Source organism: Schistocerca piceifrons, unplaced genomic scaffold (genome assembly GCF_021461385.2).
Source record: "Schistocerca piceifrons isolate TAMUIC-IGC-003096 unplaced genomic scaffold, iqSchPice1.1 HiC_scaffold_1872, whole genome shotgun sequence".
NCBI lineage: Eukaryota > Metazoa > Arthropoda > Insecta > Orthoptera > Acrididae > Schistocerca > Schistocerca piceifrons.
In genome coordinates, this window is record NW_025727759.1 from 1281059 (window position 1) to 1293158 (window position 12100).

Here is a 12100-nt window from a genome sequence, read left to right on the forward strand (position 1 = left end):
AGGGGCGAGCACGGGGACAGAGGAGTCCGTGTGGTCAAGGATGGTGGGGAAGAGGGAGTAATCAAAATGAGGATCGTCAGGAATGACCTCGGATAGGTGGGAAGCAAAATGGTTAGCCTTACTGAGGTTGTAAGGAAAGGGTCGATCGTCATGGAGTATGGGGTAGTGCAGGGTGGGATGGCTACCAGTAAGGCAGTGGAAGGCTGACCAGTACTTGGAGGAGTTGACAGGGAGGATGGAGTTGAGGCGTGTGCATGTCTGGCGCCAGTCCCGGCGTTTTTTTGTTGTAAGGAGTTTCCAGATGTGTCGCTGTAATTGCCAGTGGCGGGTGAGAGTATCCCAGTCATGGGTGTGGAGGAAGGAGTGGTAGAGCCTGCAGGATTCACGCAGAAGAAGGAGTGCCTGTGGAGGAACCATTGGGCGGTGAGAGTGGACGAGTGGAAGGGACATGAGCTTCCACAGCGTCAGTTATGGTCTTCTGGAGGAAGGAAGAGGCATGGGTGATGTCAGCAGAGTGGTGGCTTTCGACCTGTAAGGCAATGGATTCCTGTTAGGCATCCCAATTGGCTCAGTGGTAGTCATGGACAGGCTTTGGAGGGGCAGCTGTGTGGGTGGCTGCAGGGGCGGGACGGGTAGATGGGATGGTGAGAAGGACAGGGAGATGGTCACTACCGATGGGATCGAGGACATAAACAGCAATGCGACCAAGGAGGTTGGGGGAAGCGAGGATAACGTCGAGGGTGGAGTTACTTTCAGGATGGGTATGCTGTGGGAGAAGAACAAGGTCACCATGGAGGGTGGCAAGGAACTGATGCCACTGCCGAAACGTGGCAGGGTCACAGCTGTGGATGTTGAGGTCAGCAGCGATGACATAGGTGGAGAAGGTATGGTCAACATGGGAAATGAAGTCAAAGGGGAGAGCTGCATGGTAGATATAGACGGTGGCCCACGTGATGGTGAGGAAGGGAAAAAATAGGCTGATGAGTTCGGACGGGTCATTGAGGACAGGTTGTGGCTGGACAGGGAGATGCTTGAGGTGGGCTATAGCGACCCCACCTTGGGCTAGGGGTAGGGGATTGTCAGTGCAGTGAAGGAAATAGGGGGAGGTGCGGACAACAGGGTGGGGTTGGAGGAAGGTTTCATTAAGGATGAAGGAGTCAACGTGGTGCTGGGAGAGTGTATGTATGAAGAGGTATTTGTTTGCAGGGAGAGAGCAAATGTTGAGACGATACTGCTGATGTGCCAGGAGGTTGGAGGTGGGAAGGATGCGAGAAGGGGAGACAGGGGCCTAAACGAGGGTGTCAAGGCAGGTTAAGGTAAAGTGGGCCTGGTTGTGGGAGTAGGTGGCATAGGTGTTTAAGTGGAAAACAAAGCGAGCAGCAAGGGAAATCTGCTGGAGTTTGTGGGGGCGCTGGGAGCGGTGGATGTTCTGCAGGACAATGGTGAGGAGCTGGATGACGTCTTCTGCTGTAGGGGGAGGATGGAGGGAACTGTGAGGGTGGATGGTTGAGTAGACGGGGCGAACTGGGACAGTGAGTTCAGGGTTGGTGGGAGGGGGTTTGGCTTTGCATTTGGAGGAGTAGGTGGGGTGAGGTTCATTGCAGGTGTTGCAGGAAGGGGGGAGGCGAGGTTGGGACACTGTTTAAGGAAGTGGGAGGCTTCACAATGGGGGCAGGTTGGTGGGTTCTTGCAGTTTTGGGTGAGGTGGTCGTTGTACAGGAGACAGCACTGGCAGCGGTAATACTGAGGAGGGAAACGGGACAGGTCAACAGGGTGGCAGCAGTTGAAAATCAGGGATCCCTGCGTGAGGAGGTGGTCGATGCAGGAGGTGGACTCGGTAAATATTTGCATGATGAAAGTAGGGCCAGAGGAGTTGTAAACACGGCGGGCCAAGTGGACTTTCAAGGCAAGGTGGGCGTTCAGTTCTGCCAACACCTCAGCCTCCGTGACCACAGCACTGAGTTTTGTAATGACAGCAGTGAGGGTCGGTGGACGACGAGGCGGTTGGGACAGATGAGGAGAGGAGGATGTAAGGAAGGGGGTGAGGGATGCATGGGGCCCAAAGGTGATGCACGCAAGATGCTGGAGGAGATCAGTATGGAAAGAGGGAGAGGGAGACTTGATGAGAACAGAGTCTCTGTGAGGGATAAGTTGGGTGATGGGTGCAGTGGGGATGTAATTTTGGATTTCAAGGGTGACGGTGCGAGCATCCAGGAATTTCGGATCGGGGTTGGCTAGGACGAAGGTATACAGGGAGGGGGCTGGAGAGGAGGGAGGTGGGGTGGTATCCATGGTGGGGTCAGAGGGAGGTGGGGTGGGCAGTGGATTTTTGGAAGATTTTTATGTGGGTCTTGCCTGGGAGGAGGGATGAGGGACTGGATGGATGGGGAGGTGGTGGAAGGCAGGGCCCTCCTGTTAGGCAGTAGCACCAGGCGAGGGGGTAGGGCACTCTGTGGTGGCGACTGTGGTGCGGTAGGTGGTGACTCAGGCAGGGGAAGCAGTGGTTGTTGCAGGGGGGGAGAGGGGGAGACTGTGAGTAGGGGAGGTGGATGAGACAGGTTAATCCCAGAGGAAGCACTCTATGATGTTACAGTGGGAGTAGGAGATGGGCAGATGATGGTGGTAGTTGGGGTGTCCATGACTGCAGGCAGTCCCCAAGGGCAACAGGAGACGCCGAAGTACAAAAGGAACTAAAATGGGGGGTGGCGACGAGCACTAGGCGCCGGCGAGCACCGAGAGACGGCAGCAGCGGCGGTGGCGGCGGCAGCAGCAGCAGTAGCAGCGAGCACCGAGAGACGGCGACCCGGCGGCGGCGGCAGCGGCGACCGGACGGCGGGCAGCAGTGACAGCGTGCTGACGGGCAACAACACGACAGGCACGGTTGGGGCTCCTCCACGTCGAAAATACACCCTGAGTGTAGCCCAGGCAGTGTGGGTCCTCGATCAGGAAGTGAGGGAACCTACCCTCGAATCCGTCCGGGCACCTGTGCTTCAGGCTTATAGCACAGCAGCGGGCGCTGATAGGCTGCCATGTGGGGTGTGGCCAGCACACAACGCCAAGCTGGCGGCAGCGGCGCCTCCTAGCTGCTGTCGCCCAGGTATGTGCGTTCTGGCGATGCCAAGAGTTTGGACCTTTACTTGCTAATTGATACACACTTGATATGTCGAAGTATGCTATGATTGTGTTTACCATTCGCAATAAACGTAATTTAAATTTTACATGGCTAAATTCGGTTGCTGATACACTCCCTGGACTTACCTAAAAAGATCATCTGACATGTGGCTATTTGCTGGTTTCACATTAGAAACTGCAAGGAGGAAGGACACTACTTGACCTTGCTACCTACCCACTTTCACAGGTAGTGATTTGTGCACACATGAGTAAGTGTAGCGTATGATTGTCTCAGAAGCGCTCATTTATCAGAAATGTTGCTCCAAGGCTTTGATAAAAACAGGAGCCACAATTCAATTTTTTGCAGCTATGACTTTTAATTTCTGGTAAGTGTTATGAAACATATTGTTAGTGACTGTGAAACTTCGAAATGTTCAAATGTGTGTGAAATCTTATGGGACTTAACTGCTAAGGTCATCAGTCCCTAAGCTGACACACCACTTAACCTAAATTATCCTAAGGACAAACACACACACACATGCCCGAGGGAGGACTCGAACCTCCACCGGTACCAGCGATACAGTCCAGCCTTAGATCGCTCAGTTAATCCCACGCGGCTGTGAAACATCCCCTCAGAAAATTATGTATTACTGTGGTGATAAACCTCTTACATTATTTGATTTTCAAACAGCTGAGCAAAACTGAACGTTCTCAGACATTTATCTCTTTACTTATTCTTATCATCACTATACTGACACACAATTTTTTTAAGCGCAACGCAATCTGACTTTCAATAAGCACTACAAAAGTCCGCCCCCAGTAGCTGAGTGGTCAGCGCGACAGACTGTCAATCCTAAGGTCCTGGGTTCGATTCCCTGCTCCGTCGGAGATTTTCTCCGCTCACGGACTGGGTGTTGTGGTGTCCTAATCATCGTCATTTCATCCCCCTCGAGGCGCAAGTCGCCGAGGTGGCGTCAAATCGAAAGACTTGCACCAGTCGAGCGGTCTACCCGACGGGAGGCCCTCGTCACACGACATTTTTTTTATCCCTACAAAAGAATGGCCCTGACTAACAGTAACCTATACCTTTCATGAATCTCTTAACTCACAAAAATCTTCGTTACTCAAACTACTGCAATACAGCGAGCGCCAATACTGCCAGCTGAATAAAAGATACTAACTACTGAAGGCACTAACTACTGATAGGCATAGTTAGCAAATGAAAGATTTTGATAGAGAACAAACAATGTATATACCCTAATAATGTTGAAAAGTCATCATATATATATGTCAGTTCATGATATGGAGTATTAGAAATTTACTCTTTCTGATGGACAGACGTCCAGATTTTCCGCTGTCAAAATTCTGCCATCTCTCTCCCCACATCCACCACTGCTGGCGGCTCACCTCCAACTTACGCTACGTGCGGTTCACATCCAACTGCCCAACACTACAATAGCGAATAATCCAACAATGCAAACCAGCCATAAACTGCACACAGCACAGTCAGTGATTTTCATACAGAGCGCTATGTGGCGTTACCAACATAGAAACTTAAACAGCCTACATACAACTGTAACTCGTGACATAAGAACAGTCGTAAAAATATCCAGAGACGAATAGCACGGATTTTCAATGACAATAATTTTCACATCTGACATGAAATTCCCCTGTCTGAGAACTGAGGTCCATCTCAACCAGTTCCCAAGTGTACATTTCGTAGGGAGCTGTGTGCAGTGCAGGTGGGGAGTTGAATACCTCTAAGAGTATCACAGCTGACATCGGCTCATAATGCTGCACGCCTGCAGTGGGCCAAACAGCACAGGAACCGGACAGTAGGTGACTGGGTGTGCGTGTGGTGTTGGCTGAAGGGTCGCCATTTCCCCAAACAAAGCGAGGCATCGAGGGTACCGGTGGTCCAGTGAGCTGTGTGGAGGAGGTTACCATCAATATAAACAAGGAAGCTTACTTCAACGTATTCATGATGTGTGTGCTATGGACAATCACGTCTTTCCACAAGAGATTGTACATATCCACAAGACACATTCCTGGTTTTGCAGTCATTCTCGCACCCTATCACCTCTCGAGTGGGCCACTAAGGAACCAGGTCCTAAACAGCGGCGCTGTTGATTACTACTATTCATCTGTTATAGTCCAGTCGTCACCTGTAATGTCTGGACTATACCAGATGAAACTTAACAATCAACAGCACCACTGTTTTGTTAATCTGAGGGATATGACCATCAACAATGGGCTCTTACTGGATATGACACATCTGAAGGAACTCGTGGATCTTCTTCGTAGACGAACTAAGGCTATTATCTAGGCTAGAGTCGGTGTCACAAGGTGTCACGGTCATGTCCTCCAGGAACGACAGATTTTTTGTTCGTGGTGCTTAAAATTGGCGGCCTGTCATAGTTTGCGCTAAACATATGGATTGTGTAGCCTTTAATGGCATTCGCTTGGCTCCACGGAGAACGTAGGGCGACGGTTTTTCTGCTAACTAAAATGGTGTCCCTTTATTCCGAAATCTTCATTGAAATCTGACCATCATTATTTATTAGTGGTCAATGGCGATTGAACGGTTCTGATTTATTTGATCGGACTATGATGAAGCTTCCTCGCTATTGCTTCACACCAGGCGATAGTTCAGTACAGATAGTAAAATACTCTCATATCTTGAAGCTTTAAACACAGCAGTGTTACGTATGTGGTTTCGTAGTTTACAGCGGTTATAGATTCAGAGGTAGCTTCTGACAATACTGACTGTAACAACATCTTTTCAATTATCTACAGTTCACACATAAACCAGGAACAATACTGACGTTTGAAGAGTCGAATGAGATGAAGAGAATGAAGCAGAGTTGTAGCCTTCCCCTATGCTATTCAGTCTGTACATCCAGAGAAACGTAAAGGAGTAGGAAGAGGGGATTAGTGAGGAAATGAAAGTTCAGCGACCAGAAGTAAAATCTTGATGATTTGTATATGACACTGTAATTCCGCCAGAGACGCCAAAAGTCATGGGACAGCAGTTGAACGGTGTAGAGCGGTGTACTGCAAGGAAGCAAGAGAGACGATGTTGTTGTGGGTACCCAGTCTCCTCTTTCTACAACGCAAATGCACACATGGTATTAAAAGAGTTATTTATTTACGTGAGATGGAAACATTTACGTAACTTGAATGCTGTTGTCGTCTTCATTCGTTTGATGCAGCTCTCCATGCTACTCTATCCTGTGCAAGGTTCCTCATCTCCCAGTACCAACTGCAACCTACACCCTCCTCAATCTGTTTAGTGTATTTATCTCTTGGGCTCACTCTACGATTTTTACGCTCCACGCTGCCCTCCAATACTAAATTGCTGATCCCTTGATGCCCTAAAATATGCCCTACCAACCGATCCCTTCTTCTAGTGAAGTTGTGCCACAACTTTCTCTTCTCTCCAATTCTATTCAGTACTTCCTCAGATTTTTGTGTGATTTACCCATCTAATCTTCAGCATTTTTCCGTAGCACCACATTTCTAAATCTCCTATTCCCTTCTTCTCTAAACTATTTATCGTCCACGTTTCACTTCCATACATGCCTAAACTCCATACAAATACTTTCAGAAACGACGTTCTGACACTTAAATCTATTCTTGATGTTAACAAATTTCTCTTCTTCAGAAACGCTTTCCTTGCCATTACCACTCTACATTTTATATCCTCTCTACTTCGACCATCATCAGTTACTTTGTTCCCCAAATAGTGAATCTCATTTACTACTTTAAGCGTCTCATTTCCTAATCTAATTCTCGCAGCATCACCCGATTTAATTCGACCATATTCCATTATCCTCGTTTTGCTTTTCTTGATTTCTATCTTATATCCCCCTTTCAACACACTGTCCATTCCGTTCAACTGCTGTTCCAAGTCCTTCGCTGTCTCTGACAGAATTAAAATGTCATCGGATAACCGCAAAGTTTTTCTTTCTTCTCCGTACATTATAATTCCTACTACGAATTTTTCTTTTGTTTCCTTTACTGCTTGCTCAATATACAGATTGAATTACATTGGGGATAGGCTACAACCCTGTCTCACTCTCTTCCCAACCACTGCTTCCCTTTCATGCCCCTCGACTCTTATAACTGCCATCTGGTTTCTGTACAAATTGTAAACAGCCTTTCGCTCCCTGTATTTTACCACTGCCACCTTCAGAATTTGAAAGAGAATATTCCAGTCAACATTGTCAAAAGCTTTCTCTAAGTCTGCAAATGCTAGAAACGTAGTTTTGCCTTTCCTTAATCTATTTTCTAAGATATGTCGTAGGGTCAGTATTGCCTCACGTGTTCCAACGTTTCTTCAGAATCCAAACTGATCTTCTCCGAAGTCGGCTTCTACCAGTCTTTCCATTCGTCTGTACAGAATTCGTGTTAGTATTTTGCAGCCGTGGCTTATTAAACTGATATTTCGGTAATTTTCACATCTGTCAACACCTGCTTTCTTTGGGATTGGAATTATTATATTCTTCTTGAAGTCTGAGGGTATTTCGCCTGTCTCAGACATCTTGCTCACTAGACGGTAGAGTTTTGTTAGACCTGACTCTCCCAAGGCTGTCAGTAGTTCTAATGGAATGTTGTCTACTCCCAGGGCCTTGTTTCGATTTAGGTATTTCAGTGCTCTGTCAACTCTTCACGAAGTATCATATCTCCTATTTCATCTACATCAACATTCTCTTCCATTTCTATAATATTGTCCTCAAGAACATCGCACTTGCATAGATCCTCTATATACGCCTTCCACCTTTCTGCTTACACTTCTTTGCTTAGAACTGGGTTTCCACCTGCGCTCTTACTATTCATGCAAGTGGTTCTCTTTTCTCCAAAGGTCTCTTTAATTTTCCTGTAGGCAGTATCTATCTTACCCCTAGTGATAAGCGCCTCTACATCCTTGGGTCTTGCGGTTCTAGGCGCTGCAGTCCGGAATCGCGGGACTGCTACGGTCGCAGGTTCGAATCCTGCCTTGGGCATGGATGTGTGTGATGTCCTTAGGTTAGTTAGGTTTAAGTAGTTCTAAGTTCTTGGGGACTGATGACCTAAGATGTTAAGTCCCATAGTGCTCAGAGCCATTTGAACCATTTTTGAACATCCTTACATTTGAAACTTCCTGGCAGATTAAAACTGTGTGCCCGACCGAGACTCGAACTCGGGACCTTTGCCTTTCGCGGGCAAGTGCTCTACCAACTGAGCTACCGAAGCACGACTCACGCCCGGTACTCACAGCTTTACTTCTGCCAGTACCTCGTCTCCTACCTTCCAAACTTTACAGAAGCTCTCCTGCGAACCTTGCAGAACCAGCACTCCTGAAAGAAAGGATATTGCGGAGACATGGCTTAGCCACAGCCTGGGGGATGTTTCCAGAATGAGATATTCACTCTGCAGCGGAGTGTGCGCTGATATGAAACTTCCTGGCAGATTAAAACTGTGTGCCCGACCGAGACTCGAACTCGGGACCTTTGCCTTTCGCGGGCAAGTGCTCTACCAACTGAGCTACCGAAGCACGACTCACGCCCGGTACTCACAGCTTTACTTCTGCCAGTACCTCGTCTCCTACCTTCCAAACTTTACAGAAGCTCTCCTGCGAACCTTGCAGAACCAGCACTCCTGAAAGAAAGGATATTGCGGAGACATGGCTTAGCCACAGCCTGGGGGATGTTTCCAGAATGAGATTTTCACTCTGCAGCGGAGTGTGCGCTGATATGAAACTTCCTGGCAGATTAAAACTGTGTGCCCGACCGAGACTCGAACTCGGGACCTTTGCCTTTCGCGGGCAAGTGCTCTACCAACTGAGCTACCGAAGCACGACTCACGCCCGGTACTCACAGCTTTACTTCTGCCAGTACCTCGTCTCCTACCTTCCAAACTTTACAGAAGCTCTCCTGCGAACCTTGCAGAACCAGCACTCCTGAAAGAAAGGATATTGCGGAGACATGGCTTAGCCACAGCCTGGGGGATGTTTCCAGAATGAGATTTTCACTCTGCAGCGGAGTGTGCGCTGATATGAAACTTCCTGGCAGATTAAAACTGTGTGCCCGACCGAGACTCGAACTCAGGACCTTTGCCTTTCGCAGGCAAGTGCTCTACCAACTGAGCTACCGAAGCACGACTCACGCCCGGTACTCACAGCTTTACTTCTGCCAATACCTCGTCTCCTACCTTCCAAACTTTACAGAAGCTCTCCTGCAAACCTTGCAGAACCAGCACTCCTGAAAGAAAGGATATTGCGGAGACATGGCTTAGCCACAGCCTGGGGGATGTTTCCAGAATGAGATTTTCACTCTGCAGCGGAGTGTGCGCTGATATGAAACTTCCTGGCAGATTAAAACTGTGTGCCCGACCGAGACTCGAACTCGGGACCTTTGCCTTTCGCGGGCAAGTGCTCTACCAACTGAGCTACCGAAGCACGACTCACGCCCGGTACTCACAGCTTTACTTCTGCCAGTACCTCGTCTCCTACCTTCCAAACTTTACAGAAGCTCTCCTGCGAACCTTGCAGAACCAGCACTCCTGAAAGAAAGGATATTGCGGAGACATGGCTTAGCCACAGCCTGGGGGATGTTTCCAGAATGAGATTTTCACTCTGCAGCGGAGTGTGCGCTGATATGAAACTTCCTGGCAGATTAAAACTGTGTGCCCGACCGAGACTCGAACTCGGGACCTTTGCCTTTCGCGGGCAAGTGCTCTACCAACTGAGCTACCGAAGCACGACTCACGCCCGGTACTCACAGCTTTACTTCTGCCAGTACCTCGTCTCCTACCTTCCAAACTTTACAGAAGCTCTCCTGCGAACCTTGCAGAACCAGCACTCCTGAAAGAAAGGATATTGCGGAGACATGGCTTAGCCACAGCCTGGGGGATGTTTCCAGAATGAGATTTTCACTCTGCAGCGGAGTGTGCGCTGATATGAAACTTCCTGGCAGATTAAAACTGTGTGCCCGACCGAGACTCGAACTCGGGACCTTTGCCTTTCGCGGGCAAGTGCTCTACCAACTGAGCTACCGAAGCACGACTCACGCCCAGTACTCATATCAGCGCACACTCCGCTGCAGAGTGAAAATCTCATTCTGGAAACATCCCCCAGGCTGTGGCTAAGCCATGTCTCCGCAATATCCTTTCTTTCAGGAGTGCTGGTTCTGCAAGGTTCGCAGGAGAGCTTCTGTAAAGTTTGGAAGGTAGGAGACGAGGTACTGGCAGAAGTAAAGCTGTGAGTGCCGGGCGTGAGTCGTGCTTCGGTAGCTCAGTTGGTAGAGCACTTGCCCGCGAAAGGCAAAGGTCCCGAGTTCGAGTCTCGGTCGGGCACACAGTTTTAATCTGCCAGGAAGTTTCATATCAGCGCACACTCCGCTGCAGAGTGAAAATCTCATTCTGGAAACATCCCCCAGGCTGTGGCTAAGCCATGTCTCTGCAATATCCTTTCTTTCAGGAGTGCTGGTTCTGCAAGGTTCGCAGGAGAGCTTCTGTAAAGTTTGGAAGGTAGGAGACGAGGTACTGGCAGAAGTAAAGCTGTGAGTACCGGGCGTGAGTCGTGCTTCGGTAGCTCAGTTGGTAGAGCACTTGCCCGCGAAAGGCAAAGGTCCGAGTTCGAGTCTCGGTCGGGCACACAGTTTTAATCTGCCAGGAAGTTTCATATCAGCGCACACTCCGCTGCAGAGTGAAAATCTCATTCTGGATCCTTACATTTGTCCTCTAGCCATCCCTGATCAGCCATTTTGCACTTCCTGTCGATCTCAGTTTTGAGACGTTTGTATTCCTTTTTGCCTGCTTTATTTACTGCATTTTTATATTTTCTCCTTTCAGTGCTCAGAGCCATTTGAACCATTTTTGAACATCCTTACATTTGTCCTCTAGCCATCCCTGATCAGCCATTTTGCACTTCCTGTCGATCTCAGTTTTGAGACGTTTGTATTCCTTTTTGCCTGCTTTATTTACTGCATTTTTATATTTTCTCCTTTCATCAATTAAATTCAATATCTCTTTTGTTACCCAAGGATTTCTATTAGCCCCCGTCTTTTTACCTCCTTGATCCACTGCTACCTTCGCTATTTCGTCTCTCAAAGCTACCCATTCTTCTTATACTGTATTTCTTCCCACCATACTTGTCAAACGTTCCCTAATGCCCTCCCTGAAGCTCTATACAAGCTCTGGTTCTTTCAGCTTATCCAGGTCCCATCTCCTAAACTTCCCAACTTTTTGCAGTTTCTTCAGTTTTAATCTAAAGTTCATAACCCATAGATTGTGGTCAGAGTCAACATTGGCCCCTAGAAATGTCTTACAATTTAAAACCTGGTTCCTGAATCTCTGTCCTACCATTATATGATCTATCTGAGACCTTGCAGTATTTCCAGGCTTCTTCCATGTATACAACCTTCTTTTATGATTCTTGAACCACGTGTTAGCTATGACTAAATCATGCTCTGTGCAAAATTCTACCAGGCGGCTTCCTCTTTCGTTCCTTACTCCCATTCCATATTCACCTACTACGTTTCCTTCCCTTCCTTTTCCTACTATCGAGTTCCAGTCACTCATTACTATTAAATTTTCTTCTCCCTTCATTATCTGAAAAATTTATTTAATCTCATCATACATTTCATCAAACTTCTTTGTCATCTGCGGAGCTAGTTGGCATATAAACTTGTACTACTGTGGTAGGCATGGACTTTGTATCTATCTTGGCCACGCTCCGATCCATAGAACGCCAGTTTTCTTTCTCCTGATAACAACATCCTCCTGAGTAACACCGCCTGGAGATCCAAATGGGGGACTATTTTACCTCTGGAATATTTTACCCAAGAGAACTCCATCATCATTTAACCATAAAGTAGAGCTGCATGCCCTCAGGAAAAATGACAGCTGTAGTTTCCCCCTGCTTTCAGCCGTTCAAAGTACCAGCACAGCAAGGCCATTTTGGTTAGTGTTGCAAGGCCAGATCAGTCAATCATCCAGACTGTCCATT

General features: G+C 48.0%; 7 non-coding genes across 7 annotated transcripts; 1 reads left to right on the forward strand and 6 right to left on the reverse strand.

Annotated features, from left to right (window-relative positions):
- Nucleotides 1–8272: 8272 nt before the first annotated feature.
- Nucleotides 8273–8347, reverse strand: Trnas-cga. The gene has a single exon. It is a non-coding gene; the product is annotated as a tRNA-Ser (tRNA).
- A 226-nt stretch (nt 8348–8573) lies between these two features.
- Nucleotides 8574–8648, reverse strand: Trnas-cga. Its single transcript has one exon. It is a non-coding gene; the product is annotated as a tRNA-Ser (tRNA).
- Nucleotides 8649–8874: 226 nt separating this feature from the next.
- Trnas-cga lies at nt 8875–8949 on the reverse strand. Its single transcript has one exon. It is a non-coding gene; the product is annotated as a tRNA-Ser (tRNA).
- Nucleotides 8950–9476: 527 nt separating this feature from the next.
- On the reverse strand, nt 9477–9551 carry Trnas-cga. The gene has a single exon. It is a non-coding gene; the product is annotated as a tRNA-Ser (tRNA).
- A 226-nt stretch (nt 9552–9777) lies between these two features.
- On the reverse strand, nt 9778–9852 carry Trnas-cga. The gene has a single exon. It is a non-coding gene; the product is annotated as a tRNA-Ser (tRNA).
- Nucleotides 9853–10078: 226 nt separating this feature from the next.
- Trnas-cga lies at nt 10079–10153 on the reverse strand. Its single transcript has one exon. It is a non-coding gene; the product is annotated as a tRNA-Ser (tRNA).
- Nucleotides 10154–10372: 219 nt separating this feature from the next.
- On the forward strand, nt 10373–10447 carry Trnas-cga. Its single transcript has one exon. It is a non-coding gene; the product is annotated as a tRNA-Ser (tRNA).
- The last annotated feature ends 1653 nt before the right edge of the window (nt 10448–12100 follow it).